Consider the following 15,265-nt stretch of genomic DNA (forward strand, 5'->3'; position numbering starts at 1 on the left):
AAAACATGGAAGGCAGAAGAAGCATAGCTGTGGAGGTCAATTCTTAGTGATCCGAGGTTTTTAACATCCTAAATCCTACTTCCAATACTTATTACCAAATCTCCATGAGGTCTTAAAACAACAACAACAAAACTGAGTTCAGACCTGCGCACTACTATACATTCACACTACAAGCTTGTCAACTAGGTCAGGAAAACCATAAAGAGTAGAATACTAGAAAATTCCAGAATAAGTTTTTCTCTACAAGAAAAGTATTATCCCAATACCTACTGAGAGAGAACACAGGCCAGCCCAGCCCTATTCCACAGACACCCAAAACACACCCACTCCGAATCCTGTAGTATAGCCAGGCCCTAAAAATACAAATACTTCCACACACAATGATTGTATGTTAGCCTTTAATTTTCACTCTCCCGCAAATAGCTAAAAGCATAACATGCAACTGCAAACAGCAGTCTCTCACTCTGTTCTCACAGATTAGAAGGGTTATACTAGCTCTCTACACCCTGAATCTCCAAAAGAACACCATATATTCATAATCAAAAGAAAGCAGAAAATCCTTTAATGGCAACATGGTAACCTACTTCAAATTAATTACAACTGGATAGGCTAACAGAGGTGTGCTATGAGTTGTTTATAAGGTGAACTAGAAATACCTCAGCCATTAACTATTTAAAGCATTATATGTAAAAGTCTGACTGAAATCTCAAAATTACTAATCGAACATGATGGGTTACACTAACCACTGATTAGCATTTATATCAGAAAACGATTTAGGTATAACACTGAATTTCAACATTTTTAAAGATTTGGTTCATTTTGTTAAAGAGTTAAAAATGTCACCAGGGGCAAGAAATGTGCTGCTACCTTAAGCACTCTATGAAAAGATTAACTTTTAAATCCCATTCAAGTACGATTCGGCAAAAACTATCAAATTTCAAATGGGCATACCCTCTGACCTAGAAGTCTCACTTTTAAAAGCATTCTCTATAAGATATATTTCACAGGTTCAAGGATATAAGTGCAATGATGATCAATTACTATATTACTGATAATGGCAAAAAAGAACTACTTAAATGTCCACCAACATGATACTGGTTAAATAATGATATCTCCAAAATATAGAATAAAATACTGTTTAAAACAACTTCTTAAATGTTTATATCTGACAATTTCCATAAAGACATCTATGCTATATTGTGAAGTGGAAAAGAAAACAAGTTCAGACCTGTATAATAAAATCCAATCAAAATATAAAAAGTACACATATATAAAAAGCACACATATATGTTTGTATAGCCACAGAAATTATTTGGATAGTAAGAAGCTATTTCTGAAAAATCAGATGGAGCCAATTTTTCCCTTGCATACATTTTATATATATATATATATATATACATTTCAACACCGAGATGTATTACTTTTACTCACACATACACACACAAATACACCCAGTCACTAAAAACTAAGGGCTTAAATAAGGATCTCAACTATTCAGCACTATTCTATGGTAATTAATGGGCTAGGCCCCAGGCTGTTAAGGTCTCTGTGAGTTGCAGGAGGCCAGGGAATGGGAACCCAAGGAGTTAAAGAAGGCACAGATGTCTCTGCTTCCACCCTCAGCAGGTAGCTTATCACGTTTCTAACATCAGGCATCCCTAACCTGATACTCCTAGAGACCAAAAATTATAGAACCATGTGGCTAAAGCAACATGTTTTGGTGACACACCTAAGAAAGAGCACCTCTGCTGAGAGCAGCAGTAACACTTAAAACATCTGTCAGTAGCACTTCATTTTTTTTTTTTTTATGGGTGAGAAGGTTACTAGGTTACAATCAAGTTAATTGTTGTTTTTCATAATTCTTACCAATCAGTTAATCAAGTTAATTGTAAGGTCTATCAAAGTTCTCAGCATGACAAATATTTTGTCAAGCAGATACTTAGAAGCAAATACAAGGTTATTAACCACAGCTGTTCTCTACTTATATCAGCAATCTGTATGTACCACTTAGTTCAACAGAATCAAGTTCTAGATTGTGTAGCCTTTCCCAGTGACTCCATTCCTCACCAATAACCTGATTTCTTAAAATTCTAAAATATTAAATTGTTTATTGTTACCTTTCATTTTACACCCACATTTCAATCTACATCATGAACACTTCAACACAAAGTTCGACAAATCCTACCAGACTCATTAAACTGAACAAACACAGTGAACAGATGCACATGTTCACAACCTCTCATCCACAAATTGAACTCCAAAAATCTATGAAAATCCAAATGTTCTGTAACCAGTTTAGTGGCAAAACCACACTTGAACTGATACAGAAATACCAATGTGTGGTAAAGATATCTATAATCAGGAAGACTACAATCTAACTACACAGAGTTTTTAACTATATTTTATTTTTCAAGCTAGGTGGTGGGAACACCTGCAGTAACTGCACAATTCTAACTTTATGCATGTATGAAACATTTCATAAATTTTTAAACTTTATGTGAAAAAATTGTGGGTACCCAATGTTTCCTTTTCTTCCTTAAAATAATAAGAGCATTTGGAAAGCATCAAGTTGGAAAATGGCTAAGGGTCTTAAAAACATTCATATCTTTTGAGCCAATAATTCCATAAACACGAAACCAATCTACTTAAATGATCCAAAATGTAGAAAAAAACTGGCTACATTATGAATTATGATATACTAGGTTATTAGTATTCATTCAATTGGGAAATGTTTAAGTGAAATCTTTACAAATTAACATGCCACCTTCCAAAAAGGTATTTACAACTAATGTCTGACGTAAGAATGTTTATATTACAGTAAATTAAAGTGGATATACATTTAACGTATGCTTGATTTTGCAAATATACATATAAGCATAGCAAAAAGAATGGGAGGAAATCTGTTTACTTTCTTAACAGTTGTCAAAATTTTCAAAATGAGTATATAACACTTTTTAAAAAGAAAAAACATTTAAAATATTTAAACAGAAACGAAAAGGAAAAAGTCACGGTAATTTAAAGTGAGTATTTCTCCCTTTTGGACCTGGTCACGAAATCCTTCCCAACACAGCACTTCCAGCTGCCACCACCAAATGTAGTTAGCATATAATATCAAACCCATCTGTTGGCCCTAAACGCATCATAAAACATTTTCATTATCTGCAATGATACAGATACAAAATGTCTAATATTATTTCAGACATAAATGAGTATATGAGAAATACTGTGAAGAAGACAGCAAGATTTCCTGACACGCGCTAGGTATACAATGCATGGGGTAGGCATTGTGAAATTGTTTCCTGTCTTCTCCAATACACTTGAGAAATGGCACACCGACAGGTAAAATGTGTAAGATAAAACCTGAGGGAAAGACTCAGAAAAAAAATTTGCAGAGCCATTAAAAATCATAATTCCTTTCTCTTTGACATGGGAGAGTCCATTTTTCACCTGTTACTATGCATCTCTAAATAAACTCTACCAAGAACTGTTTTTAACCATAACTCTTTACATGTATATACCTAAATGTAGAATTACAGACTTTAGATTCTATAGATTTAACCTAGAGTACAAAATTATAAACTTAACAGTATCCAAAAAGATTCAAAGAGAATTCAGTAGTTCCTGGATTAACTAAGACAAAGAGTTAGACTACAATACATTTCAAAGTTCCAGAATTAAAATAGCTTTCTAGTACAGACTACTTAAGTGAAACTTTACAATAGAAATACCACATTATTCTGCATATTTTTAAAAAATAATTTACATCATATAAAGCATTTAACATAATATGGGGATCATACTGAACACTCATCATATTTTCTGTATTTTAAGATATACTTTTTTCCTAATTTAAAATTTCTAAAATTGGGATTCAGTTTTTAACAACATGTATAATTAAAATAGACTTTTTTTCAAAAAAGGAGTAAATTATTAACTTGGTCATACACCCCACAAAAAAGAAATGGCAACTTAAAAATGAGGGGACATGGTATTATACATGGTAAATACTTGCCATGAATAAATACTTCCTTTAACCCTTTCAGCAAAACTTTCAGGAAGAAAGATTTTATTATGCTATTTCTAGATGAGGAATTAAGGCTTAAGTTAAAGTAAGCTGCCCAAGATCATGCACCTAACATTAAAGTTACACAGACTCTTAACCTCTATAATATATGCTGCGTACTCATCTACTATTTTAGCAGTTGCATTTATGGATTTTTTTTGACAGAGTTAATATTGGTTTGTCCAAAATCACAAACTTGTTTACCTCCACGTTCCTCATAGTCCTGCCATCTACTGTCTGTTTCTACACCTCTTTCCTGAGCTCCAGACCTTAATTTCCAACTATCAAGTGAATGCACTTGGTTATTTCAGAGGTGCACTGTCCAATATAGTAACCACTAGTCACATAGAGCTGTTGGGAACCTGAAATGTGGCTAGTGAGACTATGGGACTATGGAGCTATTTCATTGTAATCAAAAGTTAAATTTAAAAACATAATCAGTTCAGGTACTGGAAAACTTTTAAGCATGTTTGGAACAAGTTAGATGAATCCACTTTTTCAACTGTAAATTTAATAGAATCTAAATACAAATCAGGTATTTCTGAGAAAAACTTAGCACCTGAATTAAGATATGCTGTTAAGGATAAAATTGGTTTCAAAGACATAGTATGAAAAAATAAGGCAAAACTGCCTGTTAATAATTTTTAAATATGATGTTTCAACCTGTTGAAATGATGCTTTGGATGTTTTAGGTTAAATAAATGAATATTATAAAAATTATAATATCAAAGAGTTTCTTTTTACTCTATAGTGTGGCTACTAAAATTTTAATTACATATATGGCTCATATTATATTTCTCCTGGACAGTACTTTCTAGAGACTCCTGTTGCCCCCACATAGCTATCAATAGCTCAATGAAAGGCATCACCATCCCTCTAGCTCAGTGCTGCCCAATAGAGCCTTCTCTGATTATGGAAGTGTTTTATATCTGATGACTGGATGGTAGTGGTTGTGGTGGTGATGATGATTAAGTCTGACTCATGGAATCCCTTAGGATATTGTGGAGCCAGAGTTCTTATGAGACTGGAGAATATCATCTATTATTTTGACTTTCCTCTGAGGGAAGAGTAATTACAAAAAACTGCAGACCAGTGCTGTGCAACAAAACTTTCTGTGACAATGGAAATATTCTATATCTGCAATGTTTAATTCAGAGGCCACTATTCCATCTGGCTATTGAGCATATGAAATATTGCTAGTGCAACTGAAAAACTGAATCTTAAACCTTATTTCACTTAAATTCATATAAATTTAAATATTCATACATAGCTAGTGACTACCTTATTATACAACACTGTTTCTAGCCTACCTTCTCCATCTGAAAGTCTGGGAGTCACCTTAGTCTCCTCCCTCTTCATCAACTGTCTTTTCCCCCCACAAAAGTATACACACACACACATGCATAAACACACAGACTGAATTACCTAGTCCTGTGTTCTTTAAAGCTTTCAATTCTGTATGCTTCTCTATCTCCACTTTCACAACTTGCCTTTTCAGGCCTCCTCACTTAGCCCTCCCCATCCACCCTTTGTAAAATGTAAATATATTTGTATTTCCTTTACTCAGTTCTCTAAGGTCTTAACATTGCCCCAAGGTAAAATTCCAAACTCATCTGAGGCCATGCCACCCTGAACAAGCCCAATCCCGTCTGATCTCAGAAGCTAAGCAGAGTCGGACCTGGTTAGTACTTGGATGGGAGATCACCCAGGAAGACCAGGTGCTGTAGGCGTAAAAATTTAAAAATAAGGGATATTAAGCTGACGAGGTCCTTGCAATTTGTGAGGTCAACCAAGGGTTGCCTCACCTTAAAAAAAAAAAAAAAAAAAAAAAAATTCCGAACTCTAAAATGACTTACAAAGCCCTTCATGATCCAAACCCAACCTCCAGCCTCATCTTTCACCATTGCCTTCCACTAATGAAAATGAAGTGAATACTGCCACAAAGGTAGAAAAGTCATCCGTGTGGCATCTGAAGGGATGTATCCTAAAAGATCTGAAGGGATGTAATAAAAAAATATATGTAAAACACAGGTACTTCTTATTTCAGAAGAAATCTTATGAGTCTCTTAGATCTTTAATAATTTCTTATTGATTAATCATAAGTTTGAATGAGTCTTTCTGCCTTGAAAAGGTCAGCAAGAGTACATTCTGTATGTACAAGGAGAAAATTACACACACACAGAAAAAAGGCAGGCAGGCAAAATTAGTCTCTATCAATAATTTTTTTCAAGTGAAAGTTTTTAAAAGAAAAAAATGCTTACTCTTTAATCAGTAGAATTTAAAAACTCATGTAATTAGCCACATTAACAGGTAAACACACACACACACACACACACACACACATTTGATTGTCTCAATAGATATGAAAATGCATTGGGTAGATTTTAACATTTCTTACTGATGAAAAATCTTAACAAATTAGGAACAGAAGGAAACTTTCTTAATCTAGTAAAGGATATGTGCAAAAGCAAATAACAAATATCTCTTGGGGAACAGCTCTGCTGTTTCATGTTTGGCAACCTGCAGCTTACTTGAGCCTTTAGCAGAATGCCTTGTGATTCCCCCAAGAAAGATGCTACCCATCTTTCTTCCAATGCCACCTCCAGTCCATTATTCCTGAACTCTTACATAAAATCCTTGTTACTCTGATTCTCATGCTATTCGGCAACCATCTTCTACCTCCGCCTCTTTAGTATGAGCTAATAACCACCTGGACGTCGCCATTCACACTCGGTAAGGATATGCCGGCAACCAGTTCATATTGCCACTATCTTCTATGCCATCACTCCTAAGCCATTTCAATATACAGGTGGATGAGTCTTCTAACACCAGTTCCTCAAAACCAGGAAACAACTCTCTAATTTCTGGATATAGCCATTTACAACCAGTTGTGAATTTACTTCATTGTATTATAATCCATTCATTTGTCAAATATTTAGTATTATTTGCTCTGTAGAGAACATATGACAGTCCCAGTTCTCATGAAACACAGGACATATATTTTCACTTACCACAAAGACAGCATGAAAAGGTCTGAATAAAGTCCAGACACATTACAACTACTATCTTTCCTTTATTTAGCTGTCTAGGAACCAGTAAATTCTAGGAAACTAGAATTACTATCTGATGTGACCTAGTGAATCCATGCTGTACCCTAGTGATCACCATCTCTCTTCACAAGGCTTCTAAAACTACCTTTTAAATAATCTATTCTAAAATACTGCCAGAGTTCAATATTAGATTCATCAATCTATAAATGTATAACTGTGCTACTCAACACATTAGCTACTAGTCTCAATGGCTATTTAATTTTAATAAAATTAACAATTCAGTTTCTCAGTCACACTAGCCATATTTCAAGTATTCGATACCCACATGTGACTAGTAGGTACTGTATTGGATAGTGAAGAGATAAAACATTTCCATCATCACAGAAAGTTCTATTGGATAGTACTTGTCTAATGTTTTTGGTATTCACTTCCTCCCCCAAAAAACTTAAAATGATAGGTGTCATTTTCCAGTCTCTTGAGAACTCTCTGGGATTCCATAATATCCTAAGAAATTCCATACATCGGGCATCATCCTCATCATTATAATCACCATCATCCCCACCCAACTGTCATCATCAGAGCAGCTGGTTTTTATTGAATACTTATTATATTCCAAGCACTTTATTAAAAGCTTTGTATAATCTCATTTATTCTTCAAAACAATCACATGAGGCAAGACTATTATTCCCATTTTATGGATGAAAAAATTAACTGCATTTTAGACAATAAAACAATTTACTCAAAATTATTCAGCTAGAAAGTGACAGCAATCCATAAAGTTTAAGCAAATTAATAATGTAATTATTTTGCCTTTTTAAGACAACACACTTTTTAACAAAAAGGATGTCACGGTGGCACTCGACATTCCAAACTAATTTTAGATCCCCCAATTTGTCCTACAGCTTTCTTGCCTTGGAGTTCTGCAAGTGCTGTTCCCTCTGCTTGCATCCTTTTCATTTTGCCAACTCCAACTTAATCTTCAGATGTGGTTGCTCTCCCCACAATCCAGTTTAGAGATCCATCCTATGGGCTGATGTAGAACCCTGTACGTGACCAAATAAATACTAAACACTCCTACTAACTTTTCCCTTTCTCCAACCAGAATGAAACTCTAAAAATAAGGGGTCTTGCCCCTTATTTAACATGGAATCCATCTGGCCTAGCCCAGGACTTGGAGCACAAAAGGTACTTAATAAATATTTGATAAATGCAAGAATAATGGAAACAAGACACCTAGATAATCAAATCATTTCACAAATAGTTATTCAACCATGTGTAATCTAATTTGACTTTTACACAAACTTATGCTTCTATTCAATCACAGAATGTTAAATTGCCATTTAGTTGGTAACAAATTATTTCACAAACCTTTTTCCCACATAATATGCAAAACAATACTTAAACCTCAAAGTTCAGGGAGTGACTGCTAATGGGTTGGAGGCTCCTCTCTGGGGTGATTAAAATGTTCTAAAATTGATTGTCACATGGTTGCACAAAAAACTGAATTGTGCCCTTTAAATGGGTGAATTGTATGGTATGTGAATTATCTCTCAAGAAAGCTGTTATAAAAAAACAAAAGGTCTGCAGATAGCTAGACTTATATTATGAACACTATTAAGCCTGCAAAAAAAAAAAAACTAGAAGTTAAAATACTTGTTATATTTATGCAATTTTAAAATAGCTAATGCCATATTTTTGCAAAAAAAAAAAATCACTGGTTAGGAAAAACAATAAATTGGAAACAATAATTGCTTTCAGGAATAACTGGATGGAACAAGAAAGACTTTTCCTGTGTAATTTATACCTTCTGATTTGATACCTGTATTATCTATATTTTAAAAATATATATGTATACATAAGATTAATAACAACAAAGCCATATCTTTCCTTAGTGCAGTACAAGTATACACTCCCAGGCTGCCTATTTTGTTCTGAAAAAAAATAACAAATGAAAAATATTGTAATAAATCAACGTAGGGGCATTTGTCTCATCTCACACTAAAAAGCATTTAGTCAATTTTCTGTTATTAGACATTATAATCAAACAGAATTCTCTTATCCAACACTCTGACACATCTTTAAACAATGACATAGTTGATTGATCATCATTCCCTCCTTTAAAACTTCCTTTCCTTCACTTCAACTACATAGCATTCCCCGAGTTTTCCTAACTCAATGCCTCTTATCAAACTCCTGTGCCAAGGTCCTCTTCATTTCTCCAGAAGATATCTTAAAAGGTAAGTTCCATGAAGGCAGGAATTTTTGTCAGCCTTGTTCAGTACTGTATCTCCCAATAGAAAAAAAAAAGTACCCAGAACCATACTCAATAAATAACTGCTGAATGAATAGATGAATGAATCATGCCCCAAGACTCAGATGTTGAAGGGCCATAGAAATAAATTATGTTCCATATAACCTTTATGCTGTTTATTACATTATATTTCTCTAAAAATTAATAATCAATGTACTGATTATTATTTGATTAACCAAAATACTTCATTCCCTGGTCTTTCTGTGTCAATGTTTTTGACACAGTATGTGTAAAATGCACATTTAACAGCTCTTATACTAGTTTCAAAAGCATAAACTTAGTGTATTAAAAAAGCAGCTATTGCTATAGGAACCTTCACTTTTTTTTCCAGCATTAATGTTGAATAAATAGACTGACATACTTATCTGACTTTACAAATGAAAAAAATTTTTAAAGAACCTCAGTAGACTCAACAAGGATATCACAGCTAATGACCAGCAAGTGACATTTCTTGAAAAATAAAATGTAGGGATTTTTTTAAGTCACAATAAATTCTAAAGAGAAATAGGTCACCTGTATCTTATACTTTCCCCAAATCAAATAATTTCATTCCTACAAGGAGAGAAATCACATCTCACCAAGCAAATGTCATTTTAACAATATACAAAGTTTCAGCCGAAATCTTAGTTCACATTTGTCCCCATGTGTACCCAAATTAAATCAAAGTATAATTTAAAACCCAAAACTAGACTGTGAATTTTAATTTTTCCTTCTAATCCAAAATCAAATCCAAAACTAATCCAAAATCAAAATTATTCATGTACCAACTTATCATTTGATCTATCTGAATAGTTAATAAATATTTTATTTATAATTATGGATTGGACCACACCCTTTCTTTTTTAATAACTACATCATATGTTTCCTATAAGTCTCTCCAAGCAGAAGTATTTGCTAGAAGATAACCTGCTCATGAAGTAGGCATGTTAAAAAAAGGTAATGATCTGCAACTACTGACATTGAAATCCGTATATTTCTCCCTTGGGTTACAGGAAAGCACTTCTCTGGCTGTGTTCCCAAATAAATTGAGTAAGCCTTGGGAAAGTCACTGCTTAAATTCCATTTCATGATGGTTTCTCTTCCTCCATAAATGAATTATTAAGAGTCATGCCTACTTCCATCCATTACATAATACATGTCCATCACAGGACCTATTTCCGAGCAAGAAACAACTTACATGACACTGATAGGTAAGGTCAAAGAATATTGTAATCTAATAGGGAGCAAGAATCCAGAAAAGAAGATTCTGATTTAATGTGCTAAATTATGAAACACTGATGTGAAGAGCACTGAACAATGTTTACTCTTAGTAACATCTCCCTATGAAGTGACAGACACATGTCCCCAAATGTTATTAAAGAGCATTTTAAAAGCACTTGACTCCAAGAACATTTCTCAGAAATTGAGGGGCCTACCGAAAAAAAAAATTCACTTCATTTTTAAAGTATCTAATAAAGACATCTGCAATTGAAAAATAAAAATAATCAATAATTATGTTGAACACAAAATGTCTGAATGTCAAGGTCTACTGAAAAAGGAGCTGGGACAGCTGTGCTTTAAAACATCAAGCATTTTTTTCATGTAATTAGCTCCAACAGAACTGTTCAAATTGCTCATCTTATCCATCCAAAGTAATCAACCACAACCACCTTCAACTATTACTCAGAAATGTGTCTTCCAAAGCAACCACCTGATTCTCAGGCCATCTCTTAAGAGGCCAGGATAGAGCTTGTAAATTAGGTGGTAAAAAGAGATCTCCTAACCACAGAAAAAACAATGGAAGATAACATTTAAGGTTCTAAGTGTAATGGGACCTATTTCCCTAAAACTGCTGCCTGAATGAAGTTGTCTTAACCAAATATCTCACTCTTCTTGAAGGGTGTAAAACTTCAGATTTATCCATGCTCACAATTTATTCACTTCGAGCCAAAAGCAGAGGGATTCTCTTCCCTCCCTGACCCACTCACCCACCCCTCCAAGATGAAAATGAAAAAAGAAAACAGAAAAGCAAAACCCTAAAGTAGAAATGTGCAACAGCTTTTCAACTGCCTCAAAGGCAACATCCACAGCTCATCTTCCTTTGAAATACAACCCTTCATCTCCTATCTTACCATTTCCCAAAAAGAGCGGGGGGTGGAGGGGAATCCTCATCTCTTTTAACATTTTCCATCAGTCACCCAAATCCACAAATCCATCCTGACCGCACCCCATCCTCAAGGCTCCCCAATTTCTCCATCTCGCCACTACCTCACCCGCAACATCAAGCCTCACCAACCTTCCACCCTCCGTTGTCCAAGCACCCAGAGACCCCAGCTTCCACCTCCTGGCCGGGGTCCCCACACCTAATGCCTCAGCTCCCGCCCCATCCCCGAACGCGCCTGGGTGGAGCCCGCCGGTGGGCTGGGGTGGGGTCTGCCGCTCCCCGGACTTCCCCAGCCCCCCGACACAGACAGGAGGGGGAGGGGGTCCTGAAGCCTCACCTACAGCTCCGCCCCTCCCCGGGGGCGCGCTGCCTTGCCCTAGCCAGGGCCGTGAGGAAGAGGCAGGGTAAAAAAAAAAAAAAAACCAAAGGAGCCTCGGGGCCAGCCAGCGACAGACCGGAAGCTCGAGGTCCCGCCTGACTTCCGAGCTGCCGCCACCGCGGTCGTCTCACCCTCCTCCCGGCTGCTGCTGTTGCTGCTGCTGCTGCCGCCCGGGAGCCGCCACCACCGCCAATACTGCCGCCACCACTACCGCCGCCGCCGCCGCCGCCACAGCCTCAGCACGGCCCGGGCGCCCGCTGACGTCACCGCGCCCCGCCCCCTGAGCGAGACACCTAGCCCCGCCCCAGGCCCAGCCGCAAGACACTGCGAGCTCCGCCTTCTCCCTTCCCGGCCACCTCGTTTCCCCGCGCCCTCCGGCGAGCGGGACTCGGCGTCCCGCAGGCCTCTGGCGCCTTCCAGGGAAAGGCGTGTTATGGGCTAGGAAGCGGGGCTGACCCAGGCTCCGGCGGGGGTTCGCGCTGAAGCTAAGTAACGGACAAGGGGCGTCATATGTACACACCCCACACGCGGCCTCTGCGGCCACGCGAGGGGCGAGCTGGAGCCAGCTCGGGAAAAAGGCTGGAGGTGGGAGCGAGGAAAGGCGGCGTTTGTCTCCTTCTGCTTGCCGTAGGAAGTGGACCGGCCAGGTTCTACGAGCGGAATCTTCGCTTTTCCAAACCGTACAGTCGCCCCACCCCCTCCTTGGCTGGACCGTTACGCGAACCCTGGGACTACCGCGCCGTAGGGAGTATCTCTAAGGATTTCCAGCATGTTCCCAGCTGCGCTGCCACTGCTGCAGTGGGCGCCCTTTCTCAGAGGGAAGTTGGACTTGCTCCCTACACTTAGCTTTTGCAGAAGGTGGTGGCTGAAGGTAGTAATATGATCTGAGACCCTCATGGTTGTCCACACCGCCCTAGGGAAAGAACCTAGGTGTCGCAGAAGACCCGCGCCAGTGTAGATCGTTTTTCTGTAGTGACTATCATGAGCATGGGTGGAAATTAATGTTCATATTCAGTCCCTGCGATCTGCCTAGTACTGTGCTATGTTGTCTTGTTTACTCCCCAAGACAGCGATGCGAGTCTACCAGTCACCTGGTAACCTTATTGAAGGCAACCCAGTTTTCCTGTACTGAATCACTGTCGGGTTTCTTTTGTCGGAGCCATGGAAAGAGGGTAACTGCATCCACTAATTTAAAGATATGGGTAAGCTATCTCTTAAGAGTTTGAGAGAATTGTGAATTATTTATTCCCATAAATAATTCTAGCGTTTATTAAAATAATTTTAAATGCTCTCGAATCATAATTTATCCCTACTTTCCACCTCCACAGTTAGCCAGCTTGCACTTCCTCGTAAGGCCACTCACATTTTCCCGTCTCTCAGTATTCTCACATTCATTCACCAAATTTTGTTTCATCCTAACCAGGCTCTTTAATTGTTCCCTCAGGGTCACCACACACTTGGATTTTTGCAGTTCCGGGTTCTGCTATACAGTCGCCCCCTTCAGTACATTCAACATATGGCTGCCAATTGTTAGGCTGCCAGAGAAGGAGACCATGTAGCTGCCAAATAAGCATCCTAAAATATTTTCTTACACATATGACTATTATCAAGGAAAGCCATCCTTCTTTGACTGTTTTTCAAGATCTTTCTTATCTGACTGCTGATCTGCTCTTGTTAATCTCCAGCGGTGTGGTGAGGGAAAAAAAAAAGCCGATGTCATCTTTCTGGTTTCCATTCTGCCATTTTCTGTGTGTGACCTTGGGGAAATTACTCCTGGGTCCTTTTCTAAACTGTAAAATGGGGTGCAACTAGATGTCTGAGATTCATTATATTCCTAAAAAAGTGCAGATCTGGAGAGTTAAGGGGCTAAGCACCAAGTTATACATACACAGTTACTGTCAATATCACAGATTCAGAATTTGTTAGGCTTTTTTTTTTTTTGACATTCCACTAGTTGTTTTTTCTTATTTCCTACTTTGCCCCAAATATCTTTTTTTTTTAACCTACATTTAGGATATATTTATTAAAGCTGACTGAGAGCATTCATTGCCTCTTCCTGGGAGTCCATTAAAATGCTAATAAAGGAATAAAAAATTATACAAACCCATACAAAATAGAAAATGGGAAGGCACCATATATATATTTTTTTAAGTGAGTGCAGTCTAACAAAATGGAAGAAACCATAAAGTGGAATAGGCGCACGGGGTGCTATGGCTAAAGAAGGGAGCCTATCTGCCAGAAGTGATTTAGACTGAAATTTAGGGGCACAAGACAGAGAACAAGATTAAGAAGCAGGGCTGGAACAGGGAGAATAAATAAAGGTCTGTACATAGAACAGCACAATCCTACTATATCAGATACAATAGGTAGGCATTTATTCCAGGCTAAAAATCAAGAGTTTTCATAATCTCTAGGTAGGACTTCAGCAGCTATTTGAGCATTCAATGACTAGGAGTAAAGCATTCTTCATTCTGGCACAATAGTTCATTTTCTACCAACTCACCTTGGAGTGAAGTTGTGCAAGTTAGCAAGACCCTACCAACTAAGTTCACAAGATTCCTAATCAGCATTTCAACTACCTTATCTTAAATATAAACGGACAACCAAGGATGATGATGATGATAATTAGAGGGAAGATAAAAAATGTGACCCTAGAGGAAACGGAGAAACCACAAAGAACTTAAAAAAAAAACTAGTATACTCATAGATATTTATTACACCTATGAAACAAGAATAGTATATGCAGATGAAATAATCTAAAAATAGGTCTTGAAATTAGAAATAAATTGCCAAAATTTTAAATTTACCTGAAAGATAAAAAGTCAATGAAATTTTAAAGAAAATAGAATATGCAATTTCAATTTATTAAATTTATTATATGTAATATATAAATAAAGAATATTAAATTTATTTTAAAGAAAATAAAAGAAATACAGAAAACTTCAAGAGAAATTGCCCCTAAAAGAATGGAAGAAAATTTCTCAGAGCTGAAAGCATTCACTAGTGCAGAGCAATATAAAGGAAAAACATCCTCACAAAATGTTACAACTAAAGATAAAAAGATCGTAAATTTAAAAAAAAGAAATGTGATCCATAAAAGAGCAAGAATCAAGCTGAAATAAGAAATCTTACCAGCAACACTAGGTATGAGAAGATAACAAAGATCTTCAAGTTCCTGAGGAAAATATTTCTTGAATTTCAAATTCTTAGAAAAAAAAAATTTTTTTTTAAACTGTAGGTGTTCAAAAAAATAAATAAATAAACTATTCCTGCCGAATTATTAAGTAAAAGAGCAGAATGAAAACATTTTCAGATATTC

General features: G+C 36.8%; 1 protein-coding gene and 1 pseudogene across 15 annotated transcripts in view; one reads left to right on the forward strand and one right to left on the reverse strand.

The window, feature by feature from the left end:
• ERC1 (ELKS/RAB6-interacting/CAST family member 1) overlaps nt 1-12,179 on the reverse strand; it is a 467,374-nt gene extending 455,195 nt beyond the window's left edge. For 13 of the 15 annotated variants that reach the window (XR_004955596.1, XR_004955594.1, XR_004955595.1 and 10 more), the window contains exon 1: nt 12,078-12,179. The gene's annotated coding sequence lies outside the window, so the exon portion shown is untranslated. Of the gene's footprint in view, nt 1-11,904; nt 11,995-12,022 lie in introns of those variants that run through there. The other 2 variants (XM_036236306.1, XM_036236307.1) reach the window with 2 other exon arrangements.
• On the forward strand, nt 5,675-5,793 carry LOC118614168 (annotated as a pseudogene).
• Nucleotides 12,180-15,265: the final 3,086 nt, after the last annotated feature.

This window comes from Rousettus aegyptiacus, unplaced genomic scaffold (genome assembly GCF_014176215.1).
Source record: "Rousettus aegyptiacus isolate mRouAeg1 unplaced genomic scaffold, mRouAeg1.p scaffold_m13_p_2, whole genome shotgun sequence".
Classification (NCBI taxonomy): Eukaryota; Metazoa; Chordata; class Mammalia; order Chiroptera; family Pteropodidae; genus Rousettus; species Rousettus aegyptiacus.